Genomic DNA, 14,743 nt, shown 5'->3' on the forward strand with positions numbered 1-14,743 from the left:
AAATGCCAGTAAACACAGAGCTATGCAGAATGCCTACGAAACACATCATACGCCTCCATCAGAGGGTCCAATTATACTATCAGCAAGTGGAAAAACCCTGCCAGACTGGCCACATATGGTCCAATAGGATCCTCTAGCTATTTACCCCCCATTTTTCATACAGCACACCACAATTTGTTAATTTTTGACAATCTACCCCGACCCACTCCAACATATTTAACTCCTCCCTTCTGCCCTCACGACCCAAGGGCAATGTCTGAACAGCTGAAATGTCTAGGAGTTTAGAAAGAAGTTGCATACCTGAATCATTTCTTTCTCCGAAATCTGTATCTTTTAATTTTAACTCTCAAAACGACTACTACATCCAGCAGAGAGACGCGATAAAGTGTGATGCGGTAGGATGGTTAACCTGACTCCTCACCAAGTGAGAGTAAATGTTTGTAAACATAACTTCAGGACATGAGAGGGAGGGGAAACTGAGCCACACTCTCCCAGTTATGGAAATTGACACAGAGCCACCTATTATCCTTGACCCTAATCTACCCCTCAGTAACAAGCTCACGCCATGAAGCAAGTCACAGAAAAGAAAAAGACAGCATGCTAAATACCAACCGTGTTAACTCCGAAGCGATACAGTACAATTCGTGTACCTCTTGTTCTCTGCTAATTGCTTAAGAGAGCCTGCTCTGGAGAAGACAGCAACAGTAGCCGGGCCCCAGACTTCTTTAAATGCCAGCTCTTAATAACAAACTCCAAAAAGGTCTTAATTGCATTTACCAGGAGCTCATGAACTTTAAAAGTTGTTAATCAGATTTCCATGTAAATGGAATGACGATTAAAGGTTAAGTACAGGTTTCTAAAATTTCAGAAATTGAGAATATATTGCCCTTCATGTGGGGAGGTGGAGGTGGGGGGGACTCTATCAGCCTTGACAGGAACTAAACATCTTAATTAAAGATGCAGAAGTACCATGCTTATTTTTACATGAAGTTCTATTTTCAAATGTCAAAGTTAATCATGCACTTGACTAAAGATGTGCAGTAGTCACTCTGCCAGAGAAGAAATCCCTTAGTATTCTTTTCTGAGACAGCATCTGCAGGTCTCCGAAAGTTTCTCTGGTGTCCCCTCAGACCTGATACCTGCCTACGCTGCTCAGAAACCTGAGACTCACGGTGAAATGCCTTCTACAGAGAGATCTTAATTGCTCTCCATCTGAGGAGTAATCTAAAGCCACACGTCTTCAATCAAGTCTGCTTCATATTTATGTGGCTCAGGAGAAACACGAGGTGCTTCCACCATAAATTTGCTGCACCTGTGTCCCTGGAGTGACATGTTGACAAATGAACATGACATCTCCTCAAACTCCAATAAGAATTTATGATTCTTTGAAAGAATATATTTGATCAATTATAGTGTCATCACAGTTGAAAAGCAAAACCATGTCTTTGGAGTGCACTTCACAGAATTTGCGAGTGCTTGTATTCTGCAATATGATAAATGACAGATCCCAAACCTCAGAGTCAGGTCCTCATTCTGGCTTTAATACTCAATCTCAGATTCTCCAGCTTAAGAGGAGCTAGGTACCACCACCCACCACTAAGCACAACGACGACCAAGAAGAACAGCTGTGTAGTGCTCTAGACAAAATAACTGCAGAACTCAAAATCGGAAAATATTTGGAGTGTAATATCTAGCCAGTAAAAATAAATTATTCTTTAAGTTAAGAATGCACTTATGGAAGAAAAAAATAATTCCTTCTACAATCCTATTATTTGTCTATTTTTGTTTCTGACTATGCTTTTAATTCTTTTTTTATTTTTGTTCCTTCTAAATGCCTGAGAAAGGTTTGGTGTTTGCTCAATACAAAGTACCTACAGCATACTTTTTTAAAGCACGGGTTTTCAGTGTTCCTACCAGAGCCACAGCTACTACTAAATTATTTCTAGTAATTGTATGATCCGAATCCAATTTTACTATAGAACCAAAGCTTCTGTGTTAAAGAAATCCATAAGTGAAAAAGTAATACAACATAATGGGTTAGCCAACTTAAGGTGGGAAGCAGGGAAAGGAAGAAGTTTTAAATGGTTCTTTTTGGAAAATACTTCTGCCAAATTTACGAGGTCCTTTTATTTAGCAATATCTGTGACTGCCTCTCAAGAACTGGCACGACAACGAGACATATCAACTTGAAACTAGAATAGGAGCTCCCTCTTCCTGAAGATAAAATTTCAGAGTTTTACACTGGGTCAATCCACTGTGTGTCAATAAGGCTTTTAATAAGCAATCTGAATGAGAAAATGATGCCACTCAGCGTGACAAGCTCTAGGCTACAGGGAGATGGGCGTGCTCAGCTCGGCACTTGCTTCTTATTCCTGCCCCAGAGTGACCCACAGGACACAGTTAAGGCAGATGATCAGGAGTTCTGAGATTAGTCTGTGAGACAGAATTTCTCAGTAGAAAAGTGTCTCATTCTCCTTTGTATTTCTCCAAAGAAGCTTACGCTGTGTTTTACTGTGTGTGTGTGTGTGTATGTGTGTCTGTGTGCACACGCGCACAATCAATCCCATCTGAGTAAATGGCTTTTATGCAGATGAAATCCATAAGGCATTTAGTATCCTGTTCTCCTCAAGTAGGTTTACCCAATAAGATAATCAGGACAAAGCTTCACTAAAGACAGAACACAAAATTCCCAGAAACTGGTCTTTGAAAACAACCTTCTGTCAACCATTATCCAACCACCACAATATCCACCACAGGCCACTAATCAGACTGACCTCTCCAGGGTGTCACAAAATCAAACAAGTGTGTCTGTCTCAAAATCATTCCAATATCTGTGCCTTTATCCATAGAGTCCTACTAACTTGAAAAATCATCTCATTGTCTTCTGCTACCAAATTCAATCACTTTTCAAGGCCCAGTACAAATTCTCACTGGTGTTTCCCTTCATTCAATAAGCATTTAAGAGCGCAAGGCACTGTGCTGGGCCCTGCACACACACAGATGCATAGGACAGTTTACGCCCTGAAGGAGCTAAGCATCGCTCAGTGGTCTTCCATTCCTTTGTACCACAGCATTTAGTTTCTCTTTGGCTTACACAAATAACGCTGCAAATAAAACTAAATATTACAAACATTGCACCAAAAGTGTACATTCGAAAGCAGCACTGGAGCAGAGATTTCAGCCACTGACATGGCTCTCAGCTCTGTTCTCCATACAGTCTTTGGCCTGTTCTCAGTAATTTCCTTTATTAAACAGTATTTATAAGTGTCTTTTATGTGGGAGGCACTACCTAAGTACCTTAATTTGTCATTCAGCCACTATGTGGAGTGACCTAGTTCTTCAAATCACCTATCGTGTCCTTTATCCTGGGCAATATGATACCTGACTGCATACTGCTGGCAGCTGGAGCCCAACAGCAACCTCTGAGAACTCGGGAAGGCACAGCTACCATCAGGTACAAGGTGATTCTCTGCACCGCTCATAGAAGCTTGTGGACCTCAATCTATGTCATCTCCCAAATTTTCTCACACGAGACATTGGTTAGATAGTAGAGAATCCAGTTTTTTATTATTATCCATTCTACCTGGGTAGCTGCATCTGAAGTTTCTCTCCCTTCTGAGGGTGTTCAATGATACAGTCGCATGAATATAAATTATGATGATGTACTCTAGAAAGGCGACAGAACTTATAATTCCTGCGAGTGATGTACTTATGCAGTGAAGATATAATAATTGGTACCTATTTTGTTGGCTTTGGTACAGCTATTCTTTCTTCTGGACCCATGAAGCCATTATCTAAACATTTTCTAGCCACACCAACCCCTCTAGAATCTGGTGACTCATATAAATTACAGTGATTCCAGAATTCACTTCCAATAACTTGCAAGCAGAAATTAGAACTGTTAATGACAATGTATAGGCTGGGATACAGTTGCTTTCATTTTCTCTGCATTTTCTTTCAACTGAAAAACATGTATTTACCTTTAAACAACAACTTCCATGGAGAAAAGCAAAACACAGCTAGATTGAATACAAAATGTAGCATAGCAACCAAAGACATTCTGGTTTAGCCCAACGTGGAAGGAAACAGGCTGCTTGCATAATTAATTTTTTCTAATTTATATTCTCAGAGCATAAGGCTATTATAATCAATAATCTTCAAATTAATAAATATCATAGGTAAATAATATGTTTATAATTTGGGACATGAAGAGGGAAGTAGCTGCACTGCTTATGTTTTATGGAATTGTTTCTCTTATTGCTTGAAACACTGCTAGGACTATAGGTAATCATTCAATTTTTAAATCAAAATAGTAGTAAATTAAAACTCATAAATCTATAAAATGCTAATTATACATATTAACATGCAGTTTTCAGTGAGTACTTTTCTATCTGGACAATCACTAGCTCACCCGCGCGTGTGTGTGTGTGTGTGTGTGTGTGTGTGTGCAATCACATTACTTGAATTTTTGGATTCATCAACTCTGAAACACCTTTCAAAGAAACCTAGAACTCTCCATAATAAAAAAGGTCCTAAACGTAACTTTAGAAAATACCTTTTTTCCCTCATGTGTCAGTCAAGATACGCTAACTAAAAATCAATAATAGACATCTAGATGGTAATATTCCTGAGCTTGATGAGCTGAAAGTTGAGTCAAAGATGAGTTGAAAGTTGGCAAGATAATAATTCTTTTAAATAATAATCTCATATTGCTCTATTTTTAGCTGGGAGGAAATTTTATATTTTGTAACCTTCAGCTCAACAATGAACCAAAGCGAATCCTCTTAAAGAAGGAAGATACCGTTGGAGAATTAAAAATATAATATAAAACACTAATACAAAATATAAAACTAAAGAGTTGTTTCAGTATGGAAGAAAATTTTTTTTAGAAATGAACGAAAGAAAACATCTCCAAATCTGGGAAATGAATATTTAATGTTTTCAGTCCAGTTACATGTGAATACAGGTAAAAATGTAATAGTAGCCTGTCTTTAGTTTTCTTTAATATCGACATTTAAAAGCAGCCTGAACCACACAATTTAGGACTTAATCATATATTGTCTTGAAATGTCAGTTGCTTTAATAATATGTTTGATCTCAACTAAGATGCACCTAAGAACGAGCATGGTCTTACACTTTCTCTTCATCTCCTGCACAGAGACTGCTCAATTCCAACATGAATAAAACATTTTTTATATAGAAAGAAATCATCCTGCTTTCAAAATAAAGTTGTGCATTTAACATATTACTCTTAATTGTGTCAGAGTTGTATATTCTAAAGAAAATTTTCTAAAGCAAAAAAAAAAAGTTTGCTAAAGCAACTAATTAACCAAGAGATGATAAGTATATAGAATATTCTCTTTAATACATGTTTAAAAGGTTACTAACTTATATGTTCATAATTACTTTCCTTGGAAAGTCTTGTTAAAATAGGCACAACAGAAGAAAAATTAAGGAGATTCTCTGGATGTTTTATAAATTTAATCACTAATTTCAGAGAAAAGACTTTAATTAAGTGAAAATATAGTGTTTAAAATTTTCAACAGAGTTTCAATTTTTAAAGGATTAAAAATCTGTATGCTAGTGCTTGCTTTGGCAACATAGATACTAAAATTGGAATCATACAGAGAAGATTAGCATGGCCCCTGCTCCTAGATGACACACAAATTCATGAAGAGAAAAAGAGCAAAGGTCAAAGAAAAGGTAAAGATTTCTTTTGATGACATGCTGATAGCAATATACAAAATGCAATCTCCAACAGCGAGTAAGCCTCAGTGCCCTGTGCTATCAATTATCACCAAGAATTTTTACTATAGAACTTTCTACTATATTCTATGTAGAATCTGGTCAACCAATGTTATTAAAATCATTGAGCCTTATTGTAGGAAGAATATATTTCTGCTTTCATATAAAATGACTTCTATAGCCTGATGTATTATTTATAATTCACAGTGGTTTTTATATTCTTCCAGTCTACTACAGATTTTTCTTAGTGATTTATGTTAGGCTCTTTTAAAGCCTCGTTCATATTTATGGTTTATTCTCCCCCCCAGAAAAGGTAACAATCCATTCCATGTATATGTGTCATGATAAATTTACAGACTGACAAAGGGTGGGCACAGGCAGACTTTACATAACAGGGGAAGATTGATGAACAACTGGTGATGCCATTGTAAGTTACTTTTCATAAGTAAAAAATACAAAATGGACTATAGAAATAGAAATAACCTCACATGACAGAATTTTAAACAGACATATATTTCAAATGTCCATATATTGCTCATTTGCTCAGGGCAAACACAAAGGTTAGCAGTTCACATTTATAACATTCTGATGGCTAGTCTGTCATTACTGAGAACATGTTCCCACCCTGTTCATTGCTTACACTGTCAGTTGCTGTCAACAATCCATAATCGTGGAAATAATACAACCTAGTTAAAAATAACTTTCTTGAGGAAAAAAAAAGGCCTATTACCTAGAATCGATGAGCATTAGCTTTTCTGGACATGTGAAATGGGCAAGAGCTGAAGGCTGGTGGGCTATGGAGACAGCAGTAGCTGCGGAGGGTGTCAAGATGACTCCTGACCCTCCTTTATGCCTGTTTGCCGGCACTGCTCTGCCCCTTCAGTCACCAGCGTTCTCCTCACACACAACATTCACTGCTTCTCATCACCGTACATGACACTTGCCTGTATTTCTTAGATTCTCACATTTTAACATAACTAAAATAATTATAACATATCTTTAGAAATAGTTATCAACAGTTGTTTTAAAATAGATTAAGGTACTTTTTCTTTTTTTCCTAATCTTATACTCCTTAGTATCTTAAATCAAGGAAATGAGGTATGTACTCATACTGGGGCCTGTAGGGACGATTTCTAATCTAAGCTTTATTCCTCTTCTCTCCTTTCTTAAATTTACCGTATTTATTTATTGTATGTACATTTATGTGTGTGTTTGATTATTCTGGTCTTTGTTTCTCATGTAACTTCATAGGAAAAACTGGGTTGTTCAACAAATCACAGCACATTGGACCAATTATCAGACCCTTGCCTTTTCTCAATGGTAAGAGAAAAAGGTTTAAAAGCAATGAACAATGAGAATATATTAACATTACTGAATTGTACACTTAAGATGGTATAGTATATGTGTTTGTTACAACAATTAAAAAAAAAAGTATAATAGCAAGGCACCAACTCTCTGGAATCATCTTGGGACACAGCTCTGTCTTCTCAATTCAAAATCATTGACTTCTTTCCACATCAGTTAGCTATGGGATGCACAGGTCTACCCAGTCAAAACACTAAGCAAGCAGCATGCTGAAGGCCTTACCGAAAAATATATCGTAAGTGGGGGTCCATTTCATTCTGTCCTTAGCATGGCTTTTTATTGACGAGTAGTCACCATCTCAAATCCCTATAACGCTTTCTCTGACTCAAGGTTTTTAAATGAAATATGTCTGGGGATGAGTGAGAATAAAATATAAAAAACAGGAAAAAAAAGTGAAACATTTTAAATACTACGAATCTATCAAACGAATGAAAGAAAAATTCATTTGTCAAGAATGCAAGAAAGAAAATGTTATCTTAATAAGTAAAATGTTAGTAACTTATCTAAATATTTATATTAATTTGTGTTAAGTGTGTTTATTTAAAATCCAAATTTAAAGCCAAAGAAAATAAGATTAAAAGAAGATCTTGCCCTAAGTTACAAGCCAGTAGGAAATCTATGTGTAGAAATGAGAAATAAATACCAGACTTTCCAGTTAAAATGTTAAGATGGTATTTGGCTAGTAGTACCCCACACAATCTCTCCCACATACCCTCTAAAAAACCTATGAGTGCAAAAGACCAAAAATAAATAGATAGATCGATCGATCGATAGATAGATAAGATAAATAAGAAAAACTCTATGTCCGATCGATCGATCGATAAGATAAATAGGAAAAACTCTATGTCCACACACAATTATTGCCAGAATCTTTAAGATATCTTCTACTAAATTCAAGGCTGATGGGACAAGGTCAAAACTTAATGGTTTAACTGCTGTACCAATGGGAAGTGAGTCTGCTCACTTCGAAGTAGGTATAGAAAGCCTTTCCACTCTCCCAACCAAACTGCGCACCACTCACTATTACACAGATGGTGACCTGAGAAGCACCTTGCCCTTCTGCTTTCCAGCCCACATGAGCACTTCTTTTTCTACATCCATTAGAAACAGCACGTCAAATGAAACCAGTTTGCTAGCAGGTAGGAGAAGACTAGTAGTGGGGCTCTGACAAATAGAATTCTCTTACGTAAAAGACTGTAAATAAGGACAAAAATAATCATGGAAGATGCATTTATGTTTATTTTAACATATCATCTATTCTCTATGTATCAGGGAGTCAAGTAGAAATGGAGGTTGAAGATTCCATCTCCAGGAAATAGATTTGCATTATATGAAACTAGGAACTAAGCAGGCAGGTGTACACATGAAATTCATTTTTAGCAGTAAAACTCAGAAAATGATTTCATTAGCACCCAAATGTTTAAATAACAAGCTAAGAGTCAGTCTTCATATTCCAAAAGCTGGCAAACATTGGGTCTAGGTGAACTTCTCATTTGAAAATGAGTAAACAAGAAAAGTAAAGTGACCAAGAGATTAATTTCAAGAAACTAGAAACAAGAAAATTTCAATAAATTCTGACAACTTCAGTAGCTTTAAAGAACACACGGCCTCCTCCAACAGTAAAAGAACTCTTTACAAAGAAAAAAGGCTGAAAGGAAAAGATACCAGGATAAGATTAAAAGTGGATAAAGGAAAGATAAGAAGAATTGCAAGGAAAATAAAAATGCTGTAACAAAAGAGAAGCTGCAATAAAAGCAATAGGTTAATAACTTAAATTCCCTAAAGTAAAACCAGAGATGCAAAAAACAAATTTAAGAAATTCTCCCAAACGTAGACAGGAAAAAATGACAAAGATTGAAAAGACTGAGAACAGATGATAGATATAAAGATTTCAGAACAGAGATTCAATCCAAGAATTACAGAAACAACTTTAAAAAATATATATGTGTGCACATGGGTGCACCTGTGCATGCATGCACACACACACATGAATACACGTGCGCGCGCGCACACACACACACACACACACACCCTGAAGTATATTTTCTTGCTTTTGAGGGGGAAAATGCCATGAGTAAAACAAGAGGCTACCATATTGGGGGAGGAGATTTTGACAATGAAATGACCCTATCTCGTTAGATTCAATCTGTGATGCAAATTGAAAAAATAGGCCAAATAAGGAACTCATAAAAAGAACAAAAATGAGTATAGCTTTATATTTTCTGCAATACTGTATAAGAGAAGACTATGGAACACTGTCAACAGATGATTAAGGAAAAAGAGTGTGTACAAAAAAAATTCCTCACACTTTAAAAAGCCCAGAAAACATAACTTGAGAGAGTTCAAAAAGTAAGGACCCAGTGTTTTGGAGGAGTGTGTTGGTTTCCTAGGGCTGCAGCAACAGATTACTACAAACAAGGTGTCTTAAAGCAACAAAAATTATTCTCCCACAGCTCTGGAGGCCGGAAGTCTGAAACCGAGATGCTGGCATTACCATGCTCACTCTCAAGGTTCTAGGACAGGGAACTTCCTTGTCTCCTCCTAGTTTGTGGTAGTTGCTTATAGATGCATCACTTCAACCTCTGCCTCCACTGTTACATGGCATACTCTCTGTGTATCTTTTTTTCTTATAAGGACATTAGTGATTAGATCAGGGCCCACCTTAACACAGCAGGACCTCATCTTAACCCAATTACATCTGCAGACACCTTATTTCCAAATAAGGCCACATTTACAGGTACCGGTTGTTAGGACTTGAACATACTTTTTGGGGGTACACACGATTCTACCCACAATGTTGTAAGGGAGGGAGGGTTTTCACACATACTCTAGGCCACCAAGGATGAGTAGTAATTAGGATTGAAAGCATAAAAAGTCATGACACGAGAGGATTGGTGGGGTTTGCCAGCCCGAACATTAGTAACCCCATCGGTCTGAGTACAGTGGGGCACACCGCAGCTCTAGGCAAAGCGTGGCCAGAGAACACTTCCCTGACTTGTGCCTTTCCTCTTCCGCCATCCACCTGCTACCACTTATTTTGACCCACAGTCTAAATATTTTATTTAGACACTTAAGACAATAGCAGTGTTACCTTTTCTATCACTTATTAATAGTGGTTCAACTATTTCAAACACATTTGGAACAACATTTCAGGAGAACTACTAAATAAAAAGTATATTTCTCTCTCTAAAAGGGAACAGTTACGTAGAGCAACATCACATCTTTTGCCTAGAACTTGAGAAATAATTTTTCACATCTTTTGACACTCATACTGACTGACCTAATCATTAGCTTTTTAAATTAATTCTGCTCTCATCTAGGTCCTATGACTAAGCCTGTTTTAGGTATGCTTAAAAATACTTAGGATATAAACTCAACTATGCTTTAAAAAAAATCAAAAGTAAATAAACATAAGTGAAAGTTAAAAATTATCTCTGAGATGCAGGATTCTGGATGATTTTTAAATTTCATACTTTATTAGTTTTTGCTATTTTCTATATATGCCTATAATGAACACGTAACTACATTTGTAGAATGTAAGCAGAATAAAATGGCTTAAAGAAGGGCCTAGAATTTTGCCTTTCTGATATGATGGCAATTTTATGATTTTTAATGAAGCAAATATGTGGAGAAAGATATCCACAAGAATATGAACACAGTTATTTCTAGGTGCTGGGAACATTATTTCCAAAATTTCTGTAATGAGAATATCTTCGGAAATAATAATACAAGAAAAAAGGGGGAAAGGGAACTTCCTGGTGGCCTCTGGGGGAAGAACAGAGAATGAACAAGTCTTCATTTCTCACCTGTAAGATCTAGATACTGTAGTTGGGAAATAAGCAAGCAGAAGTCTCTGACTGCCTAAAACAGAAAAGGATCAACACTGATGTTTTCATGCCTCCAAATGCTTTAGAAAATGATATATCTTCTAGAACATAATAGTGCAGAGCCAAAATATATCTGAATATAACAAATGATGAAATACTTAGTTGACTTGGCCAGACTCACTTAAAAATGGAAACATCAGCTGCCAAAGCCATTTGAAAACAATTTTTCCACTTTAGTTCTTGACTCATGGTTAAAAATCCAACATTAAACCTGCCAGAATGTCCCTGTGTCTTCAAAGGGCTAAATAAACATATGGAAATGTAACTGAAGCCTGAGGAGGACAGGTGGCAAATAAAGTGTCCAAAACATGTTTAGAAAGTTATCTTACAAACTGAGGCTGAATTCTAGGCTGATTCCCATCACCAGAACGTGAAGTTTACCACCTGACAGTTCGTTACTCTACGTCCTCAAAATAGTGCCAAATCAAGAATATTATCACTACTCATTTGAAAAAAAGGAGGGTGGCTGCAGTCCTCTTAGTTCCTGCTGGGTTCAAAATCTAGTCCATGGCTCTCCGTTGTCTGGGAGGATGGATCAGTTTAGCTTCTTTTATAAAACACAAAAGAGTAAAATTTTAAAGAGATGAACAAAACCCAAGCTCTGATTTTATTATTCAATTCAATAGAATGAAATTACTTTGTCCAATTACTAAGAGTTTCTAAATGCTCAAGCTCAATTTCTGGACTTAATTTTGTTAAGGCTAAGTAATAGTAAACACATACTTGTGCTGGTTTAGGATCACACCTTGAATAGCACTAATCTAGCCAAGCTAGAAGCAAGCATGTGTTCACTAATAGTAAGCAAACGAGAGAAGAAGCCATCTTCATTTTACAGACACACCTGCATTAAAAGCTGGGAGTATCCATTCAAAACACCATCCAATCACTAGAGAGAATTTTATAACTTAAAGAATGGAGCAAAAAATACAAAAGCATATCAATCAGTCTTAAACTGAACAAAGTCCCCTTTTAAATGATAAAACAGTTTTACTGACAATTTGTGGTTATAATTGTACTGGGCTGAGGGAAGAAAAGGGCTGATCCAGCTTCACTGGTCTCAGGTACAGACAGAGAGAATGCTGATGACAGAGAAAGAATGTGTGATACATTCGAGCTCACAACCAGACAGGAAAAACAGTCACAGTAAGAGTAAGGGCTGTGTCCATAACTTTATTGGAAAGAACAGAGGCCTTCCTTACTAACATTATAAGAAAGTGTCCTGGTGAGCTCAGTAATCTCTCAGAGTTAAGGAGTCAATACATTTGATATCAACACAGCTCCTGATAAGGCAGTTTGGTATAGGGCAGCGGATCACAACTACCACTCCACATCAGAATCACCTGGAGAATATAAAAAACCAAACCAATGTCCAGGCCTCCAGAGTGGGGGTCTGGGCATAGTAGATTTTTGTTGTTGTTGTTTGTTTGTTTGTTTTTAACTCCCTAAGATGACTCTAATGTACAGCCAGAGCAGAAAAACCACTGGGGTAGTGAACAAAGCCCAGGCACAAATTAAACCCCTGGGCTCTAAGACTGGCACCAACGATTTTGAGTTGTGTTGCCCTTGACAAGTTACTTCCTATCACAAAGCCTATTCCACATAATTTTAAGAGAAAGAGCGCACACCTTCCTACCTCACAGGGCTTTTGGAACCTCAGATGTGTGTTAACTTAATACATGTTCCAGCAATCCTTTTCAAATACAATATTTACTAAGAGAGGGATTTCAGGGACTCTTATTAAATCTGAAGATCAGAAACCTATGACTGCATATGCACACTTCAGTAGATTCTATAATGAGTTTAGAAAATTTTCAATTTGTCAAGATTTGTTAAAATTTGAGAAATGCTATCTTTTTGAATCAAGAACATAGGTACGAGGAACTTAGCAAACAGTATACATATGATCCAGAAACATGAAAAAAATGTATATATACACATACAAAATATACTCATGCCCATAAAGGTCTACCTAATTCAAAAACATCTGTTCTATTTAAAATAAGAATTTATTATGCAGTTAATCTCTAAGCAAATAGACATGATTAAAAAGAATCCTCAAAGAGTATGAGTTTGAGACCTCTTCCAGTCCTGTGACCTAAAAATACAATCTGTTAAAACCTCTCAATCTATCAGCCCAGACCTCTCTCCTGAACACCTAGAAGCCATGTGCCCCACTGCCAGCTTAACACCTCATCTCACAGGCACCACAAACTTAGTAAGGCCAAATACAAATGCAAATTCTTCACTCCCTTTTTCAAACCTTAATGTGGCTGCCTCTTTCTCATCATTCAACTTTCTGTGCATAGAAGACAACGCCTCACTTAACTACTCTGAGGGGGCATTTTCCGGCTGACTTTCCTGGAAATATAACTTTAAGAGATAAAGATGAAGCCTCAGGGCCCTTAGGTACTATGCTTGGTTCTGGCCCCTCATAGCTAGGAAGATGGAGGAACTTTTCCTAAAGGCCACTTACACCACTCACTAACAGTCCCCCCAAAAGGCAAGCCAACAGGCGTGCAACTGAATCTGCAGAGCAGCAGAGACAAACACTCATCCAGAGCTGGATTCTCCACCCTGGTGCCTCAGCACGGGAAAAGTTATATTGGAGCTTCTGGTATTTCATTTTCCACCACCAGAATGAAGTAACAACAGACTCGAGGGCGACTATTATGTACTTCGCGGACCAAGTCCTTACCTACAGGCCTCATTTCTGACTCCATCCAAGGCTACTCAGCTGCCCTCTGATGAAGAAACCAGAGATGAGCCCACACTCTGCTCTGCACACGGCTAACCAAGACGCCGGTGTATCTACTGTCCATCTTTCCCCTCGTGCTGGGCCTCTCCCACTGGGATCTCCTAGAAACGCACCCTTCTGCTTCGAGCACTACTTACATTTCCTACTCCAGGTCCAGCCTCCACCTCATTTCACGCCCGAGTTCCTGGATAAACGCACCACCTATGGAAGAACATCTTCCATGAAGACGCTGAGGCGCCACCTCTACAGGGAAGTGAATTTTCTTACGACTCACTCCACGCTTTTAACAGCAACTACAGCCCCTCGCCCCACCACTTTCACAGACATGCGTTTAGTATCACAGATTACATTACTGTTATTATTACACTCTTTAATCAAAGGTGCTCACCCTTATCTTTCACTGGTCAACCTTATCGACCTTTGCTACAAGCTTCCCATTGACCTGCCATCATCTGAAACTCAAATGGGTTTAAAACCAATTCATCTTCTCTTTATTACAAATAGCATCACCATTTGTGTTCTTTTAGTTACACAAAACTGATTACTCGGTCAGCTTTGATTTACCTCTGTCCTCGATATCCAGCCAATCTTCAAGTCCCTCAAATGCCTTCTCGTTGTAATCAAAATCCATGTACTCCCACCTCCTCCATATTTCACTTCATTAATTCGCCCTTCTGTTCCCCGATCATAAATAAACCCCTCTTTCTCTACAAGGTTCTTTCCTTTAGCTTATAAATACTCCAACACCATCTCTCTCAGGCTCCTCTTGAGCCCTTCCCCTTCCCCTCCCCCTCTAAGCTAAGGAATCCTTCTTCGGTTTCCACAGCATTTCATCAGTGTCCTGTCATTACGCACATCAAGTTATCACAATTCAAGTGTCTGACTGCCCACTAGTAAGGGCTTTTTGAAGCAGAGATTTTGACTTTTTCAACTATAAATCTTCAGGATATAATAAATTTACTAAGTGAATAAATTCTCCCTGTACATCTTC

The 14,743-nt window shown here is 37.6% G+C and overlaps 1 protein-coding gene and 1 non-coding gene across 2 annotated transcripts in view; one reads left to right on the forward strand and one right to left on the reverse strand.

Annotated features, from left to right (window-relative positions):
• Window positions 1-14,743, reverse strand: part of EXOC4 (exocyst complex component 4) — a 640,998-nt gene that overhangs the window by 475,256 nt on the left and 150,999 nt on the right. The window lies entirely within an intron of this gene.
• Window positions 5,584-5,690, forward strand: LOC120601406 (U6 spliceosomal RNA). Its single transcript, XR_005652434.1, has one exon. It is a non-coding gene; the product is annotated as a U6 spliceosomal RNA (small nuclear RNA).

Source organism: Pteropus medius, unplaced genomic scaffold (assembly GCF_902729225.1).
Source record: "Pteropus medius unplaced genomic scaffold, Ma_sr-lr_union100, whole genome shotgun sequence".
Taxonomy (NCBI): Eukaryota; Metazoa; Chordata; class Mammalia; order Chiroptera; family Pteropodidae; genus Pteropus; species Pteropus medius.